At 37.5% G+C, this 12,396-nt stretch overlaps 1 long non-coding RNA gene across 1 annotated transcript; it reads right to left on the bottom strand.

The window, feature by feature from the left end:
* Window positions 1-577: 577 nt before the first annotated feature.
* On the bottom strand, window positions 578-12,195 carry LOC309628134. Its single transcript, XR_014244194.1, has 2 exons — window positions 4,006-12,195; window positions 578-947 (listed from the first exon to the last, which is right to left on the bottom strand). It is a non-coding gene; the product is annotated as an uncharacterized lncRNA (long non-coding RNA).
* Between the last annotated feature and the right edge of the window lie 201 nt (window positions 12,196-12,396).

Raw genomic sequence — 12,396 nt, 5'->3', positions numbered from 1 at the left:
GAAATAGAGACACAGATGTAGAGAGCAAACGTATGGACACCGATGGGGGAAAGCGGCGGGGGGGTGGGGTGGTGGCGTGATGAATTGGGAGATTGGGATTGACATGTGTACACTGATGTGTATTAAATGGATAACTAATAAGAACCTGCTGTATAAAAAAATAAAGAAAAGAAAATTCAAAAAAAGAAACATGAAAAAAAAATGAAAAAAAAAAGCGGTGGGAACAATAAACAGTACTTACATTGACCAAACCCGAAAGGACTTCTCAGGACACCTGGATTGGGAACATCCTTAAATAAAATAGGTAACTATATTGCTTTTCTTGGTTAAGAGCTGTGACATGATTATGCAGCAGTAAAAGTATTTTTTTAAGTATTGTGAGAGGTAGAAAAGTTGAGGAATTTACCCATGTATGATGGAAGAGCAGGTAAAAAATACAGAGTCAGTTATTTCTGTAGCAGTCATATTATTTAATTTGTTTATTTTGACTCATTATTTGGACTAGGAAGAATATTTGAGCAAAGCCCAGCCAATCAGGTTCCCCCTCAACTAATTTTTTTTTAACTTATTTATTTAATTTATTTATTTTTGGCTGCGTTGGGTCTTTGTTGCTGTGCGCAGGCTTTCTCTGGCGAGCGGGGGGCTACTCTTCGTTGCGGTGCGTGGGCTTCTCATGGCGGTGGCTTCTCTTGTTGTGGAGCACGGGCTCTAGGAGCACGGGCTTCGATTGTTGTGGCTCGCGGGCTCTAGAGCGCAGGCTCAGTAGTTCTGGTGCACAGGCTTAGTTGCTCCGTGGCATGTGGGATCTTCCCGGACCAGGGCTCGAACCCGTGTCCCTTGCCTCAGCAGGGAGATTCTTAACCACTGCGCCACCAGGGAAGCCACCCTCAACTAATTTTGAACAGGGACCCAGCAACTCCAGTCAGTCAAGCGTTCTCCATCATATGCTGGGAAGCAGAAAAAGCGGGTCAACATAGAAAAGGGACAACAAAGCAGAGAGAGAAACTGAGTTGCTAGACTAGGCAACTCCAGGAAAAAAGAAAGAGTGGCTTCCTTTGTTCCTGGCAGGTTTCAAAGCCCTGGTTTCAGTCCCACCTAAGACCCAGCCGTACTACCTTCCTGTGTTGTAGGAGACAACCTTGCATCCATCCAATAAACACCCCCTTTTGGCAAAAATCAGGGTGAGTGATTTGTAGCAAATAAGATTCAGCTACAACACATCACTCCAGCAAGATTGATCTGCTTCCTAAACCCCAGAATGCTGTTGGCATTTCTAACAAATGCAATGTATCCTATCCTTCGAGTCCCACCCCCCAAACCCACCCCACCTCCAACTCAAGTCCCTGGCACTCAATAAAGTCTTCTCCAATCACAGTAGTCAACATGGCTCAATAACTTTTAGATGAACTAAGAAGAGATTGAGGCTGGAAATGAGGTTTTAAGTCTTATTTCACACCACAGCATCTCCCAGATGCACCACAGTGTGAAAAGTCTTCGAAATCTGGCAGACATTTTACACTTACAGCACATCATAATTCAGGCTAACCACACTTCACGTGCTCAGTTGTGGCATTTAGCTGGTAGCTACTGAATTGGCCAGTCAGTGCAAAGTTAGAGGTTGAATCCAAGCTCTGTCATTTCCTTGCTGTGTGATGCTGAAATGATTGCTTACCCTCTCCAGACCTCATAAAGCTGTTTTGCATATTAAATGATATATTACCTGCAAATCCTTTAGCACAGAAAGCTCTCAATAAACTTTAACCACTAATTTTATCATAAAATACAAGAGTAAACAGAAGGGAGAGTCAGAGAAAACTTACACTTCGGTGGAACCCAATAAAATAATTTAGAATAAAGTAACAAATGAATAAAAATCGTGTATGACTGTTAGAATTTCTGTGTGTTTTGTAGTGTTTAAGAGCGAGTTTGAGATTCAAATCCTGGTTCTGCTGTATGAAATTGGGAAATTTATTTAACCTCTTGATATTTCAGTGCTTCCATCTGTAAAACGGGAATAGTGCCACATATGACTGGTGAGGAGCGATGAGTTAGTAGATGTAAAGCACTTAGAACAGGGGCCAAAAGTAAAGACAAGCAGTAGCTATCATTATCATCATTATCACGATTGCTGTTGTTATCCTACCATCCCAGATAGTTAATGGTAGTGTAATCGTTGAGTCTCAGGTCCTCGGCTTTAACTAAATACAGGCTGACTTTTAGTTGACCTAAAAATCAAACAATCCATTGTGTTTATAATCATGAATTTTCTCTGTTGGATATAAAGAGCCACACAAGGGCAAAAGCATAATTACAGCAGCCTATTTAGAAACATCCAGTTCACAAACATCAGAATCCCATTCACAATTATAAGTGCTGAGAAATAAAACTAGGATGCTGGGGACTAGGCATATAAAATGAACAATAACCAGATATTGCCTATTGGACCTGCACACTCTTCCATTTCCTTCTCTGTTCTCCCTTATATCACAAGGGCAGAAAGCCTGAGAACTAAATGTCACAAACTCAGTTGCCAGCAGGGTTATGGTTTATCCCACAACAGTGAGATACACTCATGCAAGACATAGAAGGCAGAAAGGGGATAGAATTACTCTTCTCCTTCTGCTAGCTTTAGCAGATACGTGGGCTTCATAAATGGGGGGTTTTAATAATAGCTTCCATGTTCCCTTGAAATTCACCCCCTTAGGGCTGCAGAGAAGCTATGAGGCTAGCAGTAGTTTCCTATCAGTTCCGGGCCTCTGGGAGGCATCAGAATCTCTCTGGCCCCTTGGATAGACTATAGCTATGGTTGTCCTCTTGACTTTGGCTTCTTCTCAATGATTTCTGTAGGCAGTTTATTCCCCGTATTAAGTATTGTTCTGTTTGAAATACCTGGAATGATTTGTTTACCTGCCTGAACCCTAACTGATATTGATGTTTTTCTCTGAAAATTAATCTTGACTCTCAGATCTAGCTGATGCCTTTAAGAGATGCAGGCAATAAAATGTCAGGAATTAACTTTAGAAATTTTAATTAGTTGGCAAAGTTTGATTTCAACAATAGTAACAAAAACAATGAAAAGTAGCAGTCATTGCCATTTCTAAATGACAAATAAATAACTTTTTACAATAAAAGAGATCTCTTTTTCATGACTCTCTCCTTAACTCGAGTCAACCTAAAACCATCTGCTACAAACTGAATGTTGTGTCCCCCCCTAAAATTCATATATTGAAGCCCTAATCCCCAATATGATGGTATTTGGAGGTGGGGCCTCTGGGGGATAATCAGGTTTAGATGAGGTCATGAGGGTAGAGTACTCATGATGGGATTAGTGCCCTCATAAGAAGAGGAAGAGCCCAGAGTCCCCTCTCTCTCCCCCATGTGAGAACACAGCAAGAATCCAGCCATCTGCAAACCAGAACTAAGGCTCTAATCAGACACTAAATCTGCTAGCACCTTGATCTTGGACTTGCCAGCCTCCGGACTATGAGAAATAAATGTTTGTAATATAAGCCATCCCGTCTGTTATTTTGTTATAGTTGCTGCTCACACTAAGACACCATCTAACACCAAAGCCCATGCTCTTAACCATGAGGTTGTATCTCCACATTGCAGCGTAATTGAGAACCACTGTCAACCATTGGGGAGATAGCCTTGGGCCACATTGGTACCTGTGGTCAGATTCCAGCATCAGTGCCATCACCATGGAAAGATAACTCATCCCATAACTACTCTGCTTAAAATTTTGCTTTCTTGACCATAGGAAACATTAACCATGAGTTAGCATAATTATTCTCATTTCTGGGAACAGGAAGGTTAATGCTGAAAGAATCTACAAGCTGAAAATAAGACTGAGTCTAAGATGGATCCACGTGAACTTAGATTGAAATAAATATGCAGTAAGTGAGATTCCCAGCAGTCATTCTGAAAACCATGCAGCACAACAAGATTTTGTCTCCATCTAATTTAGCAAATATTACCCTAAAATACCCCAAGATTCCCACTCACCCAGGAGAAAGTCCAGGGGTGGGGCCTTCTCTAGAGAACTGGGTTGAACAGAGATGTGGTCAAAGCCTCCTGTCTCACTAGGCTCCGTCTGCTAATGAGACACAAAGCAGATGGATAAAGCAGCTGGGATTGGAACAGAGTGTTCTTTGAGGCTTCAGGCTCTGTGTTTCCACAGCAACATCATACCTGGAGGAAAGCAGCCCTGTGATGAAGCCCGGCACGTCTGTCTCCATAACGACAAGATCAAGGCAACTTGGCCATGACTCCTCCCTATTCCTCCTCAGTAGTGACCACAGTAACTATGCTACACACCCTCACGTTACAGATAAACAAGCATCCACATTGAAACTTCTTTGATGGTTGTTTTGGTCAGGTTCCCCAGATGCAGACTCTGAAAAGAGGATTTGTGTGATTTATTAAAGAAGTGCTACAAAGGGAAATGAGGGAGGAAGCAGGGGTGGGATGGGAAAAGGGGGGGAAGCCAAGCAGCAATATCACCCCAGGCACAATCCCCACAGAGAGCAGCTTCAGCCTGTTCTCTGGGAGGAAGTCAGAATATAAGTTACACCATATAGTTGCCTGCTCCCAAATGGGTCACCCCAGGGGACATAATTTCCATGTACTTTCAGCTTTCTGCCTTTTAGGAAAACCAGGCTCTGGGAGCCAGTGAGTCCAGAGAAAGGCTATAAATGCTGTCTTTGGAAAGCACAGAAAACCCAGGTGGTGCACAAAAATAGTAAAATGGTATCCAAGGGGATCTGAGCAGAGCATCACCATTATCCTCTACACTGGAGAAGACTAGTGAATTGTGGAGAGATGGATATAAAAGAAAAGGTGAAGTTGACCATTCTTTCTCATACATCTCAGACAGTGTTTGCCTAGAGTTATCCAGGCTGGGCTTTAATACCAAGGTCAAGCCTTGGTAGCTGCTGGTCATCAACATTGTGCCTTGCACAGGAGTAGGAATTATGGAAATATCAAATAACAGGACATGTTATCCCATACAATAAATTGAGATTTATGCTGCCCAACGAGGGACCATGTTTTGGTGCAAGCAGCAGGAAATTAGGAGTCACAGAACTTTCTTGCATGGCTTCAATGTTGACCACTTGATAGGGACATTAGAGAGAGGATTCAAATATTGGAAAAGGTACTAGAAAAGGATGGCTCCTCAACTCTGACATTCAGGACTTCACAGCCTAGGTTTGATCCTGCTCTATCTCTCACTTTCTGTGTGACCTTAAACATATTCATTAACATCTTTTAACATCAGCTCTTTCTTCTGTAAAATGGAAATGTTAAAACCCACCCTGGTCCTCCACTTCTGGATTTTCTCTATTCTTCCCACTAAGTATGACTAAAAATCCTGGATATTAGATATAAAACTAATGTAAGAAAACTCTGAAACGTAGAGAGAAGGCAGACCAGCTAGGGACCTCATGACCTGAAGAATGACACAGTGGTGAATTCCATGGGTTTTCTTCAGCTCCAGACTCGGAGCTGAAGAAGATGGCAACCTGAAAATACCAATGAGTCCTGACAAATGAATCAATAAATAAAATTAAAATAAAAGCTTGCTCACTCTAGCCAAAGGACCAGGAAAGGAGTAATCTAGTAAGACAGAAAACTTTCAGACAATGACTACTCTAGTCCAGCCAAACACCAAAAATACTGTGGTCCCAGCACTATCCATGATAGAAAAAGTAAAGTGGGAAGTCTAGTTTTCCACTCTTGCAAGGATGTAATGAGGCACCCCAACACAACCACCAGGGGCAGAAATCCAACAGAGAGCCAGGCAATAACAAGCCCTCTCCCCCAATGTGTCAGTGGGGACCATGGGATGAGTCAGAACTTCCATCTCCACTTGGCAGTAATGAGCTATCCCCATCTTCCCCTCAGGGGTGGTATCAGAGGTATCTCCTAGTGGAGAGTCAGAACTTTCCTCATCACCCACTGATAACATGGACACCCCACTATTGTGTCAGTGGAGACCATGTGGGGAGATATTACTCCCACCCACCCCCATCCAGGGGTAAAGAGGAGCTCCTTCCCCATCTTGGGTGTCAGTGGAAACTAGATGGAGAACCTGGACTCCTATCTCCACTTAGAAGCAGTGGGGTGGCATCCTCAGAGCAGTGTCAAGAAAGTCTAGCTAAAACAGAAGATTTGAATATGATCCAAGGTCATATAACATGATACAAAAATGTCTAAGTTACAGTTGAAAATCACTCATGATATCAAGAACCAAGAAGATCTTAAACTGAATGAAAAACATCAATGAGCAGATGCCAAAAATGAGGTGACAGAGATGCTAGATTTTAAAGCAGCCATCATAAAAATGCTTCATCAAAGAGTTACTAACATGCTTAAAACAAATGCAAAATATGCCTCAGCAAAAAAATTAGAAGATATAAAGAAAAAACAAATGAAAATTTTAGAATTATAAAATACGAAAACCAAAATAAAAAGCTCAGTGGATGGTTCATAGCAGAATGGACAGGACAGACAAAGAAGAACACACAACTCATCCAATATTAGTTAAATAATTTAAATATCCCTATAACTATTATGGAAATAGAATTCATAATTTTAAAACTTCCAAAAAAGAAATATCACTACTTTGGAAAACAGTTTGGTGGTTCCTTATAAAACTAACCACACTCTAACCATATGACCCAACAATCACACTCTTTGGTATTTATCCAAAGGAATTGAAAACTTATGTCCACATAAAAATCTGTACACAGATATTTGTGGCAGTTTTATTCATAATTGCCAAAACTTTGAAGAAATCAAAATATCTGTCAGTAAGTGAATGAATAAACTGTGATACACCCAGACAATGGATTATTTTTCAGCGCTAAAAAGGAAATTAGCTTTCAAGCCATGAGAAGACTTGAAGGAAATTTAAATGCATATTACTAAGAGAAATAAGCCAACCTGAAAATTCTACATACTTATATGAGTTCAACTATATGACATCCTGGAAAAAGCAAAACTATGGAGACAATAAAAAGATCACGGATTGCCAGGAGTTAAGGGGGAGGAAAGGATGAATAGGTGGAGCATATAAATTTTTAGGGCAATGATACTATAACTCTGGATACATGTCATTATAAATTTGTCCAAACCCATAGAGAGTACAACACATGAGTGAACCCTAATGTAAACTACGGGCTCTGAGTGATGATGATGTGTCAATGTAACTTTATCAATTGTAACATATGTACCATTTTGGTGAAGGTTGTTAATAATGGGGGAGGCTATATATGTAAGGGGCAGGGGGTATCTGGGAAACTCTGTACTTTCTGCACAATATTGCTATGAACTTAAATCTGCTCTTAAAAATAAAGTCTACTTTAAAATAAATCAAGTCTATTTTTAAAAACAGATAGGTTGGGCTTCCCTGGTGGCACACTGGTTGAGAATCTGCCTGCCAATGCAGGGGACATGGGTTCGAGCCCTGGTCTGGGAAGATCCCACATGCCGCAGAGCAACTGGGCCCGTGAGCCACAACTACTGAGCCTGCGCGTCTGGAGCCTGTGCTCCGCAACAAGAGAGGCCACGATAGTGAGAGGCCCGCACACCGCGATGAAGAGTGGCCCCCGCTTGCCGCAACTAGAGAAAGCCCTCGCACAGAAACGAAGACCCAACACAAGCCATAAATAAATAACAAAGAAACGAAGACCCAACACAAGCCATAAATAAATAAACAAATAAATAAAAATTAAAAAAAAAAAACAGATGGGTTTTCTGAAGGATTCTACCAAATTTTTAAAGAAAATTTAACCCCAAATCTATACAATCTCTTCTGGAACATAGAAGAGGAAACCCTCCAGTTCGTTTTAGGAAGGAAGTATTATCCTAATACCAAAAAGCAGACAGAGTCAGTACAAAAAAAAAAAAAAAAAAAAAAGAAGAAGAAGAAGATACTACACACCAATTTTGCTCATGAATATAGACATGAAATTCCTTAACAAAATATTAGCATTTAGAATTAAACAATGTGCAAAAAGAATTATCCACCATGTTTAAGTAGATTTTATTCCAGGTATACAAGGCTGGTTCAATATTCAAAAATCAATCAGTGTAGACCAGCAGATTAACAGGCTAAGAGGAAAAATCATATGATCATATCAATGCATAAAAGATATTTGTCAAAATACAACACTCAGTCATGATTAAAAAAACTCTCAGAAAAATAGAAATAGAGGGGAACCTCCTCAACTTAATAAAGAACATCTAACAAAACCCCACAGCTAACATCATACTTAAAGGTAATAGATTAAATGCTTTCACCCAAAATCAGAAACAAGACAAAAATGTCCACTCTCACCATTTTTATTCAACATAGTGCTGGAAGTTCTAACAAATGAAATAAGGCAAGAAAAGGAATTCAAGAAAAGGAACTTTGTAGGAATCTACAAAACTAAAAAACAAACAAACAAAAACCTCTTGAACTAATACGTTATTCAGCAAGATCACAGAGTACAGGATAAATATTGAAAATCAGTTTTATTTCTATACACTAACATGAAAACATAGACACCAAAATTTAAAAACACAATACCACTGACAATCATTTGAATAATTAAACATTCAGGTATAAATCTAGCAAACCATGCCTGGAAATTTTATGCTGAAAACTACACAACACTAATGAAAAAATGTCAAAGAAAATCTCAAGAAATATAGAGACACACCATGTTCATGGTCCAGAAAACTCAACATAGTAAAGATGTCAATTTTCCCCAAATACATATACAAATTTAATGCAATTCCTATTAAAATCCCAGCGAGATCTATTGCATATATAGACAAGATTATTTTAAAATTTATATGTAAATGTAGAGGAATTGGAACAGCTAAAACAATTTTGAAAAAGAAGAAGAAAGTGGAAGGATCCATCTACTCAATTTCAAGACTTATTATATAGCTACAATAATCAAGACTGTATGGCAATGGCAGAAGGATAGATTTATAGACTAATGGAACAGAACACAGAATACAGCAATAGACTCAGACAAATATGTCTAATGGATTTTTGATAAAGATGCAAAAGCAATTCAATGGAGGAAAGATAGCCCTTTCACCAAATGGTGCTAGAACAATTAGACATTCATAGGCAAAAAATAAACCATGATGTAAGTTTCACACCTTATACAAAAATTAAGCAAAATAAATCATGGACTTAAATGTAAGACATAAAACTATAAACACTTTTAGAAAAAAAGGTAGAAGAAATCCTTGAAATCTAGAACTAGCAACAAGTTCTTAGACTTGAAACAAGAAGCAAAATCCATAAAAGAAAAAATTTGCTGGGTAAGTAAACTTTGAGCAGAGACCTGAAGCAGGTGAGGCAAAAATAAATAAATAAAAGATAAATTGTACATCATTAAAGTTTAAAACTTCTGCTCTGTGAAACACCCAGTTAAGAGGATGAAAAGATAAGCTACAAATTTGGAGAAAATATTGAAAACCACATATCTGACAAAGCATGGGTGTCTGTGATATATAAGGAACACACAAAATTCAAAAATAAAAAACTATCCAGTTAGAACATGGGCAAAATACATGAAGAGACATATCGCCAGAGAAGACATACAGATGGCAAATAAACAGATGAAAAGATTTTTAATATCATTAGCCATTAGGAAAATACAAACTAAAACCACAATGAGATATTACTACATACTTATCAGAAAGCCTAAAATGCTGAATGTATAAAGTAAAATAACAAGAATAAGTTCTAAATAACAGCAGTTATTACAAATATAAATTGAACTCTTGGTTTATATGGTGGGAAAAAATCCAACAACTGTTACTTACAAGACCCACACTGAAAACAAAACGATGTGGAAAGATTGAAAATAAAGTGATGATTACATACAGTATTTTGCACACAGCACAGATAGATGATGATAGATGATAGATAGATAGATAGATAGATAGATAGATAGATAGATAGATAGATAGATAGATAGATAGATAATAAAGGACAAAATAAAATCAGCTTGTCAAGTTGAATATTTGCATAACTTATGCTTTAGCAACACCACTCCTAAGTGTGTGCCCAAAGGAAACTCACGTACAGGAAGAGTTCATGACAGCTCTGTTTGTAATAGCAAAAAAGTTAAAATCCTTTGATAGGATGATATTTTCAAATGGTGAAATACTTTACAGCAGTAAAAATTAATGAGATGCAGTAACACAGAGTATGGATGAATATGAGTAGCATAATGTTGAGTGATAAAAGCAGGTCCCAGAAGACTACACACAATGTGCACACTCTTTTTAAAGTTCAAAATCAGATAATAAAAAACAATACTTCGTTTACATATATATAGTACATATATGTATGTATGATGTATGTATACATATATTTCATAAAATAGTTTTTTAAAACAAGGTAATGATATACACAAAATTTAGCATAGCTATTACCATTGAGGGAAATAGATGGGTGGAATAGGAGGAAGGGGAAGAGAAGCACTAGGTAGATTTAATTGTTACTGTTTTAGTTCTTGAGTCAGGTGGTTAGTTAAAAGTTTTTTACTCTATTTTTTAAAAGGGATGAGAAAAGCTAAACAAGTTAGATATAAACCAGAAGAAATCCAGTATAGCAATTTTAACACTAGACAAAAAAAGAACATATAATATGAAAAACATCATATGGGATATATAGGGGTAGTATATATTAGCATCAGGAACAAAGGACCAAGAAGATGCAATGATCATGAACATATATGTACTTAGTAATATAGCTAAAAATATATGGAACAAGAACTGATAGAACAATGAAATAAATTAACCATCTACTTGGAAATTTTTAAGTCACTATTTTCAGAAATTAATAGCTTAAGTAGAAAACAAAAGAGCAAAGATATAGAACACTTAATTCTCAGGTTAAAACTTTAAAAGTTACTAAAATAGATGCAAATTTTATATAACCCATTCCAACTGAATTTGGGGCTTTTCAGAACTGTCTCTTTTTCTTTTCATACATTTCAACATTTAGCCTTGAAAAACTAAAGACTCTTCTAACTCTGGTGAAAAGTCTTTGCAAAATAAGAAGCAAATATTTCCACTTCCCCCAGAAGCTGCCAGAAAAACATAGAATATTCTGCATCATAAAAACTGACCTGACAACTTTAATTATAACAAAGATTTGTAAGACATCCAGACTTCAGAAACTGTTGTTATATCCTGAGGAAATAGTTCCTCATCTCTAAGAGGCTTATAATGCTGATTGGTTGGCTTATAATGTGTTGCCCTGGTGATAATATTTAAAATGGCATCTTAAAGATATAAATACTTGTTGACTTTCTTTGTTAAGCCAGAAAGGGATCACTGGCTCTTAACATGCCTAGAGAAAACAAGTAAAATGACTTTTACGTTTCCATTTTATGCATAATTTGATTGAAAGTCTCATGTTATTTAAATAAATGACTAACACTTGGGTTAAACAGAAAATTAGAAGCTACTTAGAACTAAATAACAATGAAAGTACCGTACATTAAAATCTGTGAGATGCACCTAAATAATACTTAGAGGGAAATTAATATCTTTGAATATATTGATGGAAGGTTAAAAACAAATGAACTATTCCTCTTCTTCTTCCTCTTCCTTTCTTTTCCATTTTTTTTTTCCTGCTTTCCTTTCCTGAACAATTCAGTCCTAAACGTATTAGATGAGCCCACTTCTAAGAGATGTAGGCATCCACACCTCAGGAATGGGGAGAGGGTGAGCCATGGCAGCCCAGAGCATGGAGTTGGTATCTTAGGAAGATAAGAAGGACAAGAAGCTGCTTAGCCAGGCAGGATAAGAGGTCACCTCCACCTTGAGGCACAGGGAGTCAGAGCCCCAGCAGGGTGAGCAGGGCATCCCCATGGAAGAGCAGCCTTACACAGGAGGTTGTAATAATGGGTACAGTGAGGAGGGCATCACACAGGGGTGTGCATGATGGCAGAGATGAGAAATTGATTGCATAAGGAGGACTAATCATATAAGTAAATAAAGGATGTCCCTGAAGTCTTCATGCAATTTTAAGCTATAATAACTTCAGAACCATAAATTCTACAAACTTATAAAAAATTAATTTGAATGTTTAAGTATTTTAAATTCTTCTATCTTATTTAAGTTTGTATATTTTGAACAATAAATATTTAATTTTAAATTTTCTTTTCAGTCTCTCTGATTGAAGATGGCAAATAACCAAAATGGGATAAAAATAAAATATATTATTCAAAATTAACACCAAAAATATGTGTAAAAGAAATTTAAACAATTAAACTTTCAAATGAGGATGTAAAGGAAAAAAACTAGATTATATATGTGATGTTGGACTGGAAATGAAGATATTGGTGCAAAATCATGGTCTTCAATTTATAA

This window comes from Balaenoptera borealis (genome assembly GCF_965194805.1).
Source record: "Balaenoptera borealis genome assembly, chromosome: 4".
Taxonomy (NCBI): Eukaryota; Metazoa; Chordata; class Mammalia; order Artiodactyla; family Balaenopteridae; genus Balaenoptera; species Balaenoptera borealis.
This window is presented reverse-complemented; position numbering and strand designations above follow the sequence as displayed.